At 46.7% G+C, this 14,758-nt stretch overlaps 3 non-coding genes across 3 annotated transcripts; 1 reads left to right on the top strand and 2 right to left on the bottom strand.

Annotated features, from left to right (window-relative positions):
* The first annotated feature begins 3,423 nt into the window (after positions 1-3,423).
* trnan-auu (transfer RNA asparagine (anticodon AUU)) lies at positions 3,424-3,497 on the top strand. The gene has a single exon. It is a non-coding gene; the product is annotated as a tRNA-Asn (tRNA).
* Positions 3,498-5,447: 1,950 nt separating this feature from the next.
* On the bottom strand, positions 5,448-5,520 carry trnak-cuu (transfer RNA lysine (anticodon CUU)). The gene has a single exon. It is a non-coding gene; the product is annotated as a tRNA-Lys (tRNA).
* Positions 5,521-14,446: 8,926 nt separating this feature from the next.
* Positions 14,447-14,520, bottom strand: trnan-guu (transfer RNA asparagine (anticodon GUU)). The gene has a single exon. It is a non-coding gene; the product is annotated as a tRNA-Asn (tRNA).
* Positions 14,521-14,758: the final 238 nt, after the last annotated feature.

Raw genomic sequence — 14,758 nt, 5'->3', positions numbered from 1 at the left:
ATCTTTCCTGTAATGTGGTGACCAGAACTGCACGCAGTACTCCAGCTGTGGTGTAGCCAGTGTTTTGTACAGTTCAAGCATAACCTCCTTGCTCTTGTATTCCATGCGTTGACTAATAAAGTCAAGTATTCCATATGCCTTCTTAACCACATTAACTACCTGGCCTGCTACCTTCAGGGATCTGTGGTCCTGCACTCCAAGGTCCCTTTATTCCTCTACACTTTTCAGTGTCGTACCATTTAATGTGTATTCCCTTGCCTTGTTAAACCTCCCCAAATGCATTACCTCACACTTATCCGGATTGAATTCCATTTGCCACAGTTCTGTCCATCTGACCAGTACATTGATATCTTCCTGAAGGTCGCCACTTTCTTCTTCATTATCAACCACACAGCGTATTTTAGTGTCATCTGCAAACTTCTTACTCATAGCCACAACATTTAACTCCAAGTCATTGATGTATACTACAAAAAGCAAGGGACCCAGCACTGAGCCCTGCGGAACCCCACTGGATCACAAAATCACCCATCAGCCATTACGTTTTGATTCCTGCCTCTGAACAAATTTTGGACCCAACTTGTCACTTTGCCCTTGAATCCCATGGGCTTTTACATTCGTAACCAGTCTGCCAAGTGCGACCTTATCAAAAGCTTTGCTAAAGTGCATATACATTACATCAGACCACTGCCCTCATCAACCCTCCTGGTTACCTCTTCGAAAAATGCAATGAACTGAGTCAGACAAATTCCCTTGACAAATTCATGTTGACTATCCTTGATTAATGCATTTCTTTTCAAATGAAGATTTAACCTGTCCCTCAGGATTTTTACAAATAATTGTAAAAGGTTCGGCTGGCCAGCCTGTATTTACTCAATCCCTTTCTCCCTTTTTAAACAAAGGTACAACGTTAGCAGTGCTCCAATCCTCTGGCCCTGCACCTGTAGCCTGTGAGGATTGGACAATGGTGGTCAGAGCCTCTGCTATTTCCTCTTTTGCTGCTCTCATCAGCCTGGGATACATTTCATTCTGGCCTTGGGATTTATCCACTTTCAAAGCTGCTAAGCCACCACTACTTCCTCTCTCACCATGTTTATTTCATCTAATATTTCACACTTCTCCACCCTCATTGCAAAGTCCACATCGCGCCTCAGTTTTGTGAAAACAGATGCAAAGTATTCACAAAGAATCCTACCCACGTCTTCCGCCTCCGTGAACAGATTCCCTTTATGGACTCTCATAGACCCCACTCTTTATCTTGTTATCATCGTGCTCTTAATGTATTTATAAAACATCTTTGGGTTTTCCCAGATTTAGTTGCCAACATTCTCTCATGCTCTCTTTGCTTTCCTGATATATTTTTTAATTGCACCTCTGCACCTCTAGAGTTTCTGCAGTATTGAGTTATCGGCATGTGTCATAAGCTTCCCTTTTTTTCGTTAACTTTCCCTGTATGTCCCCTGACATCCCGGGAGCTCTAGATTTGTTAGTCCCACCTTTGTTTTAAGGGAACATACTTGCTCTCTACCCTCAGGATCTCCTCCTTGAATGCCTCCCACTGCTCTGACACTGATTTACCAGCAAGTACCCGTTCTCAGTCCACTTTGGCAAAATTCCATCTCAGCTCAGCAAAATTGGCTTTACCCCAATTGAGAACTTTTATTCCTGGTCCCCTTTGTCCTTTTCTATAACTACCCTAAACCTTACTGAGTATGATCACTCGCACCAAAATGCTCTCCCACTGATACCCCTTCTACCTGCCCCTCTTCGATCACAAGACCCAGTCCAGAACCGCCCCTCCCTTGATGGGCTTGTTACATACTGGATAAAGAAGTTCTCCTGAATGCATTTTAGGAATTCTCCACCATCTGTACCATTCACACTATCATTTTCCCAGTTAATATTCGGGTAGTTAAAACCTCCACTCTTTCAGCTCAATAGGTTTTGCACTTCTCAACAATCTGCCCATATATTTGTTCTTCTATCTCCCTCTAACTGCCCGGGGGTCTATAGTGCACTCCCAGTCGTGTGATCGCCCCTTTTTTGTTCTTTAATTCAACCCACATGGCCTCGTTTGATGACCCCTCTAACACATCTTTCCTTTTCACAGCTGCAGGATCCGTCAATAATCTCACAACTCAACTGAAAGCAGCTGGAATGTACAGCTTTGAGAGAGGCTTTCTGCACCGTCAGGGCTGGAAACTGTAGAGTTTGAATGTGTACCGAACTAGACAGAGTATTCAACAAATATAGCAGGGCTGGGAGACATTGTGCTTTGTTAATACTGAACCAGAAATGCACATTATTCAATGCTTCTCATATTTAATTGAACACGTTTTCAGCTGGTTTTAAACGGGAACCTTTTGCGTGTTAAGCGAATGTGATGACCACTACACTACGGAACCCACACTTTCAAAGCAGACTGCAACCTGAATGCAGCAACTTAGACCGCTCGGCCATCCTGACTGCTCAATATTATGTGTGGCCACCTGCAGTTTGATTTTGAACTTTTGTGTCCTGTCACATGAAGTAAATGAGGATAGCAGGCGTATCTCTGCCTGACACCGGGTAAACAGTGAGACAGACCTTGGAGCAAGGGTCTGGTTATTGCCAAACAGCAAAAAAAATATTAATTTTGAAAGAACAGTGACCCCGACGTGATTGGGCGAATACATTGTTCTGCTGCGAATTTTGAATAACATAGAACTTTTGCAAAGAAGGACTTGCATTTCTGCAACACCTTTCAGGAACTCATAATGCCCCAAAGCGCTTTACAGTCGTTGAGTTATGTTTGAAGTGTTGTAGTGTGGGGAAAGATGTGCCCAAATCACCGCACACGAACCTCAACTCTTTGCGAAGGAGTTCGGTGCAAATAATCAGTTGCCTCAGGGACTTGGACTTTCTTTGAATGAGTTCTGCTTGTACCTCTATTCAAGCTTGAAACAGCAAATGGGCTTCCATCTCACGGGAGCAGCGTGTGGCAGTTAGCGAGTGGGTGACGAGGTTTGGGGTTGATGTACGTCACTTTCAATCTTTGAAATTTCACCAAGCAAAGAAATGATGAATCCAACTGGCCATGTAATCCTTTTGTTCAGGTTTAATCACAGGAATATCTGCAGTCAGGAGCTGAAAATAATTAAAACCAACGACTGGCTTCGGGACAATCAGAATACTTTGTCACAGACAAGGCACTGGAAGGCTGGAAGGTAGATCACACCGGTTGTGGGAGAGTTGGTTAGTGGTGACATGGAAGTGTCTGCAGTGTGCGGGACCAAACTGCTTCCACACATCCACAATGAATGTCGCACCCTTTATTTGGGAAAAGTACAACTGAGAGTGGACAAGTTCCATCCCGGTCAGAGCAATCTGATGCTTTAACTGACTGACACCCTGCTTTGGGATGTCTTGCAATTTACATTTACGTTAGTCTCTGTGGCGCAATGGGTTAGCACATTCGGCTATTAACCGAACGGTTGGTGGTTCGAGCCCACCCAGGGACGATGCCTTTAACTGATTTTTTCCCGAGGATTCGGTGCCGCACAGTTCCAGGTTGTCATTGTGCGTTTTGGCTGCACGAATATATTCCGCAAACATTGCCAGCTGTGCTGTTATCCAGTGAGTTCCCACTCCAATACTTTTATGAACATTTAGTTCATGGAAAACGATAACAATTTTTTACATGGACCATGGTCCTTCATCCAGTCCACGAGAAATAAATTACGTTATTGTGTTTAAAGGAACTGGTGGAAATTGTCTGACCGATCATTGTGGCTTTGCTCAGATTCTGAGAGTCAACAGTTTGCGAAGAATTATCTCATGGCCAATGCCAAGCATGAAAATGTCTCTCAGCATTTGTTCTCGGAATCCCTCAAATTCGCAATGTCCTGCGAGGCGCCTTAATTCGGCGACCGAGGGCGCCACTTCCTGGCCCTCCGACCGTTGGCACGTGTGGAACCGATACCTCGCCATCAGATCGCTTTCTTTAGGATTTAGATGCTCGCAGACCAGCGTACACATTCTTCATAGGATTTAGTTGTTGGTGTCACCAGAGCTAGAAGATTCTTCATGAGGCCATAGGTTGCTGCCCCACAGACGGTAAGTAGGATCGCCCTTCATTTGGCAGCGTTCTCGTCCCCTTCCAGCTCGTTGGCCACGAAGTATTGGTCCAGTCTCTCCACAAAGGCTTCGCAATCGTCCACTTCTGAGAACTTCTCCAGGATACCAACTGTTGCTTGCATTTTTGCGTGGTTGTTCATTGTCTCGTCGCCAATTGATACGCTCATAATAAAGGATGAAACTTAGTATTGTGAATAATGAGTAAGTGTGACCTTAGCTCCTTTAATAAGACTCCAGAGTACAGGTACCTCATGGGTGGCCTGCTTACATACTGTGCTCCCTTGGGACTCCGACAGGTAGGCCCTCTGGTGGTGGTGTATACAGGTTGTCATGGGTTAAATACATAACACAAGATGTGTACAGAAATCAACCATCAAAAGCCCTGTCATTAATCGCAAGGGGTTTCCTGCAATTTTCTGATCGCAAAGCGCTTTCAGTCCTTGTCCTTAAAATTGCAGACGCAGCAATTGGGGAGTTTAATGACTTTGAAAGGAGGACATTGTTGTTGGTGCCGTTCTGGTCAGAGAAATGTTTGTGAAAGGAACTTTTTGCAGAGAGAGGGATTGAGCATTTCAGCTTGTTCCTGAACACTTCTCTCTGGGCACTGAGCTCAGCAGCAATTTCTGTCGTGGCGAGGTTATCACATTTCCTTCACACGTGAAAAGTTCCCGGTTCAAGCCTGCGCAGAAACATTATTTCTCAAGCAAAAACTTGTCTGCAATAAAATTAAATAAAAGCTGTTTTGGATACATTGTTGCATGAGCAATGAACATTTAAAACCAGTCTCCTCCAATACAGATTGTGTAAAATCAGATCGGGGATAAAACTTCATCAAGGATTAAAGTTTCATGAATGATTAAAGTTCACTGATTGAAGTTTTGACTGACCCTGTCAGCATTTCATTCATTCTGTGAAACAACACTATCGGTTTACACCAGCAGATCTAAGCTGCATTTGAAACCACAAACAACTCATTAATTATTCGCTCTTCCCCAGTTCCAGAGCTCAGAGGGTTATTGTCCATCCCTGGGATGCAAGCTGCCTCGGACCCGGGCAAAAGCTCCCCGTACACCTAGCACAGGCTCAGGAAAACCCCAGGGGAGAGGTTATCCCGGTCACTGGGCCTTCCAGCAGCCCTGAACAAGCACCCGCTCTGAAACTTTCCGGAGTAATAACTTGTAACTGGAGCATCTAACAGTAAGGACGGCCGAGTGGTCTGATTAAATTATCAACTCTCCCTCAGTTCGCATTTTTATCATTGTGCAAAAGAAGATCATGGGTTCATTAATGATATTTGCCCGCGAAAGCAACATAAAAGTTTACTTTTCATTAAACGCCCAACGTGAGGCTCGAACCCACGACCCTGAGATTAAGAGTCTCATGCTCTACCGACTGAGCTAGCCGGGCTTCTCAACATCTACCCTGTCAATCCCCTTCAGAATATTGTCTGTTTCAATGAGATCACCTCTCATTCTTCGAAACTCCAGCGAGTATCGGCACATTCTACACAATCTCTCACCATAGGACAGTCCTCTCATCCCAGGAATCAATCTGGTGAACCTCCGTTGTACCACCTCCCAGGCAAATATATCCTTCCTCAGATAAGGAGACCAAAACTGTGCGCAGTACTCCAGGTGTGGTCTCACCAGGGCCCTGCACAATTGGAGCAAGACTTCATTGCTCTTGTACTATGGGCGGAACATTCGGTACTGTGGGCCGAATATCCTGTTTTTCTGCTGATGCTACGGTTGTATAAAAAGTTAAAAAAAATTGACAGTCACTCAGCAAACATATTTGTATTTCGTTCAGTGTGCAACACATGTGGGTGGATTAATGATGATAACAATTATTCAGGATCTCACAGACTTGAAATATATTTGTCAGCTTGCTCTGTAAAAATGCTTTCCCTGACCAGGAATCAAACCCAGACCACGGCAATGAGAGCACCGAATCCTAACCACTAGACTACCAGGGAACACTGCTTCCAGCCTCTGCGATAGCTTTAAATATAGTCAGCTTACAATCACAGCTGAGAATTGTGCGGTGACACGGGGTGTAACTGGATTTGCTGGGAGCAGCGTGGAGGCCCCGACCTGCGTGAGAACACCAGCGGCAGGTCGGGGCCATAAAAGGAGCGGTGAGCGGCGGCGGCCTGGGAGCAGCGTGGTGGTGTACCACGGCAAGGTACAGCGCGAGCTGGTGCAGGAGGGCGACGGCAGCGAAGAGTGACGTCATCAAAGTCCAGGTCAGTGATTGGAGCGAGGGCAGGTACAGCAGGAGCAGCGAGAGACTGTGGAGGGATGTGAGCGGGTCCCAGGGGCGGGGTGAGTTCAGGGCCAGGGGTCCAGGGGCAGCACGGGCCAGCCCACACTGCGATATGTGTGGGCACTGCGTCCGTGCAGCAGAGCTGGTCTCCAGTCGTCTTTGATAACCCTTGCCACTGGACCAAGACCTCGCTCTGTCAAGCCCGTGTGATGGCTGGGGTGCAACGGTCACCACACGTTAAAAACATCCACGCATAGGTATCTTCCACCCTTCAACATGCAGTTCGGGACCTGGAATATTAGGTCCATCATTGAAACACCTGTGAACTCATCCTTTTTTGGCGTGGAAGCAAGTCATCCTCGCTTCGAGGGACTGCCTATGATGATGATGAACTGGATTTGCTGCAGTCCGCGGGCAGCAGGTGATGAAAGCGGGCGTGAGAGGGTGAGTGACAGGTGGGCACTGCTTCTGATGCTGTCTGACCCACGGTGGGAGTGGCCGGGGATTTTGAAGACCTTTCATTGCACCAATGCAGGGTAAATGAAACTGTGTTTCAGGAACCTTCATGTACACAAACATGGGCATACTGCACTGTAGACCTCGTGGTGTAACGGTCGTGTGTCTGACTCCAGATCAGAAGGCTGCTTGTTTATATCACGTCGGGGTCACTGTAACTTTCCATATTGTTCTTCCGGAATTGAGATTTACTTTGCTGTATCACAATTTACTTTCCCACCCATCTTTGTATCATCAACAAACTTGGCTCCATTACACTGGGTCCCGGTATCCCTGGGATAGGGGAGGGAAGACACACCGGAGAAGTGTGAGCTTGTGGACCGGAGAAGTTGCAGCTGCTGGAGCTGTACGTTTTATCGGGGAGGGACGGGGGGAGAGCCCGCCGAGCGACCGGAGAAGCTGAGAAGCTGCTGTGCTTTTCATCGGGTTTGACACTGTTTAAAAATGGCAGAGTGCAAAGTTTTCTCTCCCTACTGCCCATGCGCGAAGGTGCCGGCAGTGTTTTCGGCGCTGGCATTTGGCTCCGCCCCCCACTTCACACCACGCCAGGACTCCGGGGACTGTACACAGCGGCCAGGATGGGGCGAGTTTTTCCCCGAGCCGTTTCCAGCGCGCAAAGTCGATGCGCTTGAGGTCAGTGCGCCGACAACACTGCTTGGGGAAAATCTAGCCCTTGAAGAGTAAGGAGTACACTGAAGGAAATACAAATATGTTTGCCGAGCAACTGTCAAATTTTAATAACTTTTTATACAACCATCGAATCAGCAAAAAAACAGGGCACTCGGCCCATAGTACCTAATATATAGCCCACAGTACAAGAGTAAGGAAGTCTTGCTACAATTGTACAGGGCCCTGGTGAGACCACACCTGGAGTACTGCACACAGTTTTGGTCTCCTTATTTGAGGAAGGATATACTTGCCTGGGAGGTGGTACAACGGAGGTTCACCAGATTGATTCCAGGGATGAGAGGACTGTCCTATGGTGAGAGATTGTGTAGAATGGGCCGATACTCTCGGGAGTTTAGAAGAATGAGAGGTGATCTCATTGAAACACACAATATTCTGAAGGGGATTGACAGGGTAGATGGTGAGGGTTGTTTTCCCCGAGCTGGAGTGTCTAGAACCAGGGGGCACAGTCTCAGGTTAAGAGGTCGGCCATTTAAGATAGAGATGAGGAGGAATTTCTTCACTCAAAAGGATATGAATCTTTGGAATTCTCTGCCCCACAGGCCTGTGGATGCTGAGTCTCTGAATATATTCAAGGCTGCGTTAGATAGATTTTACGAGTCTCGGGGAATCAAGGGATCGAGAGATCACTGGAGTTTGGAAGAATGAGAGGGGATCTCATGGAAACATATAAAATTCTGACGGGACTGGACAGGTCCCGATGTTGGGGTAGTCCAGAACCAGGGGTCAGAATCTAAGGGATAAGGGGTAAGACATTTAGGTCTGAGATGAGGAGAAACTTCTTCGCTCAGAGAGTTGTTAACCTGTGGAATTCTCTGCCGCAGAGTTGTTGATGCCAGTTTGTTCGATATATTCAAGAGGGAGTTAGATGTGGCCCTTATGGCTGAAGTGATCAAGGGGTATGGAGAGAAAGCAGGAAAGGGGTACTGAGCTGAATGATCATCCATGATCTTATTGAATGGTGGTGCAGGATCGAAGGGCCGAATGGCCTACTCCTGCACCTATTTTCTATGTTTCAATGTTTCTATGTCCTGCTACTGCTTCTTTAATAATGGATTCCAACATTTGCCCAACCACAGATGTTAGGCTAACTGGTCTATAGTTTCCTGCTTTTTGTCTGCGTCCTTTTATAAATAGGGGCATTACATTTGCAGTTTTCCAATCTGCTGGGTCCTCCCCAGAATCCAGGCAGTGCATGTCCACAGATCACTGAAAGTAGCAGGCCAGGCAGCTAAGTTGGTTGAGAAGAAATATGGAATGCTTGCCTTTATTAGCCGAGGCATAGAATACAAGAGATATGGTCGGTGGGGCAGGTTAGGTCACAGCTGGAGTACTGCGTGCAGTTCTGGTCGCCATATTACAGGAAGGACATGATTGCACTGAAGATGGTGCAGAGGAGATTTATGAGGATGTTGCCGGGAGTGGAGAATCTTCGCCTTGAGGACAGATTAGATAGGCTGGATTTGGTTTCCATGGAACAGAGCCTGAGGGGAGACCTCATTGAGGTGTATAAAATTATGAGGGGCCCAGATATAGTGGATAGAAAGGACCTATTTCCCTTAGCAGAGGGATCAACAACAAGGAGGCATAAATTTATAGTAATTGGTCGAACGTTTAGAGGGGAAATTTCTTCACCCAGAGGGTTGTGGGGGTCTGGAACTCTCTGCTTGAAAGGGTGGTAGAGGCAGAAACCCTCACCACATTTAAAAAGTGCTTGGATGCACACCTGAAGTGCCGTAACCTGCAGGGTTATGGACCGAGCTGGAAAGTGGGATTAGGCTGGAGAGCCTCTTGTTGGCCGACGCGGACACGTTGGGCCGAAATGGCCTCCTTCCGTGCTGTAAACTTCTTTGATTCTATGAACTCATTTGCAAAGAGTTGAGGTGCGTGTGGGGTGATTTGGGAACATCTTTCCTCACATGGCAACATTTCAAAGGCAACTCAATGGCTGTAAAGCACTTTGGGTCGTCATGAGTTCCTGACAGACGCTGCAGAAACGCAAGTCCTTCTTTGCAAAATTTCAACGCAAACTCAAGGTTGGTTTGGGATTTGAAACCAGGATCTTTCTGCAAATTTGAAGTAACAACCACAAAGCAAGAATCATACCCCTAGACCAACAAACCACTTGCTTAGCAAATGTGGAGATAAGATGTAACCATTATTGAAGCATTTTTAGTGTGTGTTGCTGTTCTTGATCGGAGGAGCACATGAGACGGAATCAGTGACTTTGCCTTTTCGACATGTCTTCTGAAGCGCCGCACGGTCCCACTCCTGCAGTCAATGAGCTGTCGGGACGTTAATGTATCCATCATCATCATCATCATAGGCGGTCCCACGAAACGAGGATGACTTGCTTCCACGCCGAAAAAGGATGAGTTCACAGGTGTTTCAATGAAGGACCCGAACTACATCCCAAAGGGTGGAAGATGCCTGTGCGTGGATTTTTTTAACGTGTGGTGGCCGTTGCACCCCAGCCATCACACGGGCTTGACAGAGCGAGGTCTTGGTCCAGTGGCAAGGGTTAAGCAAGACGACAGGCGACCAGCTCTGCTGCACGGACCCAGTGCACAGTGTGGGCTGGGCCGTGCTAACCCTGGGCCCCTGGCCCCAAAATCATGCCTCCGCTGGGCCCCGATCACATCCCTCTACAGTCTCTCGCCGCTCCTTCGCCCCGATCTCGCCGCTCCTGCTGTATCTGCCCACGCTCCAATCACCAACCTGGACCTTGATGACATCACTCTTCGCTGCCGCCGCCCTCCTGCACCGGCTCGCGCTGCTCCCTGGAGTATTCTCCTGGGACCTCCAAGCTGCTCCCAGGGCCGCTCGCCGTTCCTTTTATGGCCCCGACCTGCCGATGGTGTTCTCCCGTTAGTGTATCCAGGCTGTGGGTGGCCACCCCGAGCGCAGCAGAGGGGTTTCTGCATTAGTTCTGGGTGGGGGCAGTATCTTTCCCCTTCTCTCTTCCTCTTGTCTATATCCCTGTGCTTTTATTTCTCTATTTATTCCCCCTGTCTCAGTTTCTAGTTTTTGAAAGGGAACAAAAGATGAAATGGGTATCACTGTGGAACAATTTCTCTCACTCAAAGTTAGACGCACTGCTGTTCGCCATGAGGTCTAGGCAGCTAGCCGTTGATATTCAGGTTCATATATAAATATATATAAATATATCTACATGTATCATAACCGTTCCCTGGTGGTCGAGGGGTTAAGATCCGGCGCACTAAACTGGTTTCAATTCTCGATCAATTCATCGCATAAAAATAATTGAGGTATGTGAGAAGATTAATAATTGCTGTAATCACCATGAATACCAATACTTTCTGCGATAGACCGAGCTTACAGACTATCTGGCTTCTCCTGCCCTTTGCCAGGCACGTGTTCGGGGTTTAATTTAGTAAACTGGGCGAGTTCACTGATGGCGGGGAGACGGTAGGAGCCTCTGTGGCCCCACTGTGAGGATGTGGAAGTGAACACTGTGGCTGGGTGATCCGTGATATTTCTGTAAACGGCAGCGGAGGAGAAGGATTGAGAACTTTCAGTGTGGGACAGAAGTTGTTTAACGTGAGCCAACACATTCCCGATCAGCACAGAGGGAGCTCACTGGTCAGCTCCCCTCTGTTGGGGCTGCTGTGCCAGAGGTTTCTGTTGTGCAGTGGTTATCACATTTGCTTTATACGTGAAAAGTACCCGGTTTGATTCTGGGTAGAAACATTATGTTTAAACTTGCTATAAGGGAACAATCAGAGGAGAGTTTAGTCTCCTGGAAAATGCTGCCTGACCTGCTGAGATTTCCAGCATTTGCTGTTTTTATTTGCTATTTATTCTCCTGGTAAAAAGGCTCCCTTATTCCTGAATTGCTCTTTATTTAACCAATAAATAGATAACTTTCAGTGAGAGAAAACGGATCCACCGGGGACCTTTCGTGTGTGAGGCCAACGTGATATCCGCTACACTGCAGCCCATCAAAGGGCGAGAAACCACTGAATATAAAGGATGAGCTCACACATATCAGGGGCAGTGCAGTCTGGTCAACGTCAGACCCTCCTTTCTTATTCAGCAGAGGCATGAACGGGAGTCAGATGCCACAAAGTTTAATTAAAGATACAAATACAAATAAAACTTCCAAATCTTTTCACTGTAAAATTCTTTCACTTTATTTGAAATCCTACTGCGTTGAATCTGAAAATGAGCACCGTGGGATTTTATCTTCACCACTGATTCTATTTTCACTGCACGGAAGGAATAACCGGTGCTGTTAAATTTGACAAAAGTAGCCCCAGATTCCTGGTGACATCGGCAATACAGTGTGTAAAGTGGGTTAACATGCTGAAGAACATAAGAACAAAAGAAATAGGAGCAGGAGTCGGTTATACGCCCCTCGAGCCTGCTCCGACATTTAATACGATCATGGCCGATGCGATCATGGACTCAGGTCCACTTACCTGCCCGTTCCCCAAAGCAAAGGACAAATGATTGAAGTATCGACTGTCTCTCAGTTAGCATTTCTTTCATTGTGCAAAAGAAGGTGACGGGTTAATTAATGATACTTTTCCATGAACGCAACACAAAAGTTTAAGAAAAAAACATCCGGTGACTGGCAGGTGAGCGTTGCTTCTGATACCTGGTGGGAATGGGCGGGGATTTTAAAGCCCCTTGTGTTGTGAAAGCTTCATATAGAGGAACATCTCACGATCATTGTGTAGGCCTAGTGGTGCAATGATAGTGCATCTGACTCCAGATCAGAAGGTTGAGTGTACAAATCACGTCAAGGTCACTGTTCTTTCAGAGTTAATATTTTCTTTGCTGTTTGGCAATAACCAGACCCTTGTTCCAAGGTCTGTCTCATTGTTTCCCCGGTGCAAGGCAGAGATACGCCTGCTGTCCTCATTTTCTTCATGTGACAGGACACACAAGTTCAAAATCAACTTGCAGGTGGCCACACACACCGCCGAGCGGTCGAAGGTGCTGTGATTAGATCGCAGTTTTCTCTGGAGGTGTGGGTTTGAATCCAACTTCTGACATTTCTTATTTTTAATCATTAAGTGAAACTCATTGTTTGACACCACGACCAACTCCTTAAAAGTGGGATTCAGCAGTTCACCTGCTCGCTTAACATTTCCGTCTGACCTGGTGCTGAAAGTGGAGATGTTTCCGCAGTGTCGCGGTTAACACGGTCGCCTCACACGCGAAAGCTCACCGGGTGGGAATATTTTCTGGAGCTATCTCCTCATGCATGCTCAGGGCGAGTTTGTTCTCCTGTGAAAGGTCATAAGGTCATAAACATGTAAGGATTAGGGGCCGGAGTGGGCCATTCGGCCCCTCGAGCCTGGTCCACCATTCAAGAAGATCCTGGCAGTTCCTTGACAGCAAGTTTAAACATCTGGGGCGGAGCCAACAGGCACCTGGCTGCAATCAACGACAAAAACGTCTATTTGGTAGAAGCCCCGTGAGATCAATCGGTCGAGCATGAGAATCTTAATCTCGAATTTGGTGGTTCGAGCCCCACGTTAACTGTTAAAGCATGTCCCATTTTGCACAGTGTGTTTTCGGTGTCTGGTTCAAAATGTTCATTGCTGGTACATCAACAGGAGACTGGGCAAACAGTGAGAAAGACTTTAGAGCAAAGGTCTGGTTATTGTGAAACAGCAAAGGAAATATAAATTCAAGAAACATAGAAAACATAGAAAATAGGTGCAGAGGTAGGCCATTCGGCCCTTTGAGCCTGCACCGCCATTCAATGAGTTCATGGCTGAACATGCAACTTCAATACCCCAATCCTGCTTTCTCGCCATAGCCCTTGATCCCCCTAGTCTGAAGGACTACATCTAACTCCTTTTTGAGAAGAATAACCTCGAAAAGAAATGTGACCCCGACACCCAGGAAGAAGTGTTAAGGCAGAAGATTAAATGCTGCATTCCTCTGTTCAAAACATTCCTTTCACAAACATTTCTCTGACCGTAACTGCACAAAACAAAAATGTTCCTTTCAAAGTCATTAAACTTCCGAATTTCCATGCCCCCCGAATCTCCTGTATCAGATTCCTCTAGTTTTGCCGACTCAATCCATGTCCCTTTGAAATGTTCTGCTTCCACCCACACGATGAAATGTGCCACTAACTTACAGAATCATGGAATGATTACAGCACGGAAGGCCATTCGGCCCGTCGAGCCCGTGCCGACACTCAGCGAGTCCCACTCCCCCGCCCTTTCCCTGTAGCCCTGCAATTGTTTTTCCTTCAGACACTGATCCAGCTCCCGTTTGAAAGATAAGATTGAGTCTGCCTCCACCATCCTTTCAAACAGTACATTCCAGATCCTAACCACTCGCTGCTAAATGGCCACCTCCTGTTCCTATGTGTAAAGTCTGGGAAACACTAGATCAATTCCTGCCACACTCACAGCCTTCCTAAATATAGCACCATCACTCTATTCTCATAAAACCAGGTCCTGAAGTATAGGCCAGCTGTGTAGGTTAAAGCTCTGGTTATGTTCCAAAAATTGCTGTAGTGTTTCCGTAATGTAGTGGTTATTAGATTCACCTCACACGCGAAATGTCCCTGGTTCAAAACTGCGCGGAAACATCTTGAAAACATGTTCAATTAAATATTTGAACAAATGGATTTATTCATATTAGTGGTTCAATATTATCAAAAAACAATGTCCCACAACCTTGTTAAATTTTCTGATATCTCTGTTCAGTTCTGTATACACTCAAACTGAATGCTCATAAAAGTATCGGAGTGGGAACTCACTGGATAACAGCACAGCTGGCAATGTTTGTGGAATATATTCGCGCAGCCGAAACGCAAAATGACAACCTGGAATCGTGCAGCACCGAATCCACGGGGAAAAACAGTTAAATGCTTCGTCCCTGGGTGGGCTCGAACCACCAACTTTTCAGTTAACAGCCGAATGCGCTAACCCATTGCGCCACAGAGACTGACGTAATTACAGACTGCAAGACATCCCAAATCAGGGTGTCAGTCAGTTAAAGCTTCAGATTGTTCTGACCGGGATGGAACTTGTCCACTCTCAGTTGTACTTTTCCCAAGTAAAGGGTGGGATATTCATTGTGGATGTGTGGAAGCAGTCTGATCCCGCACACTGCAGACACTTCCATGTCACCGCCAACCAGCTCTCCCACAACCGGTGTGATCGACCTTCCAGCCTTCCGGCGC

Source organism: Pristiophorus japonicus, unplaced genomic scaffold (assembly GCF_044704955.1).
Source record: "Pristiophorus japonicus isolate sPriJap1 unplaced genomic scaffold, sPriJap1.hap1 HAP1_SCAFFOLD_91, whole genome shotgun sequence".
NCBI classification, from domain to species: Eukaryota; Metazoa; Chordata; class Chondrichthyes; family Pristiophoridae; genus Pristiophorus; species Pristiophorus japonicus.
This window is presented reverse-complemented; position numbering and strand designations above follow the sequence as displayed.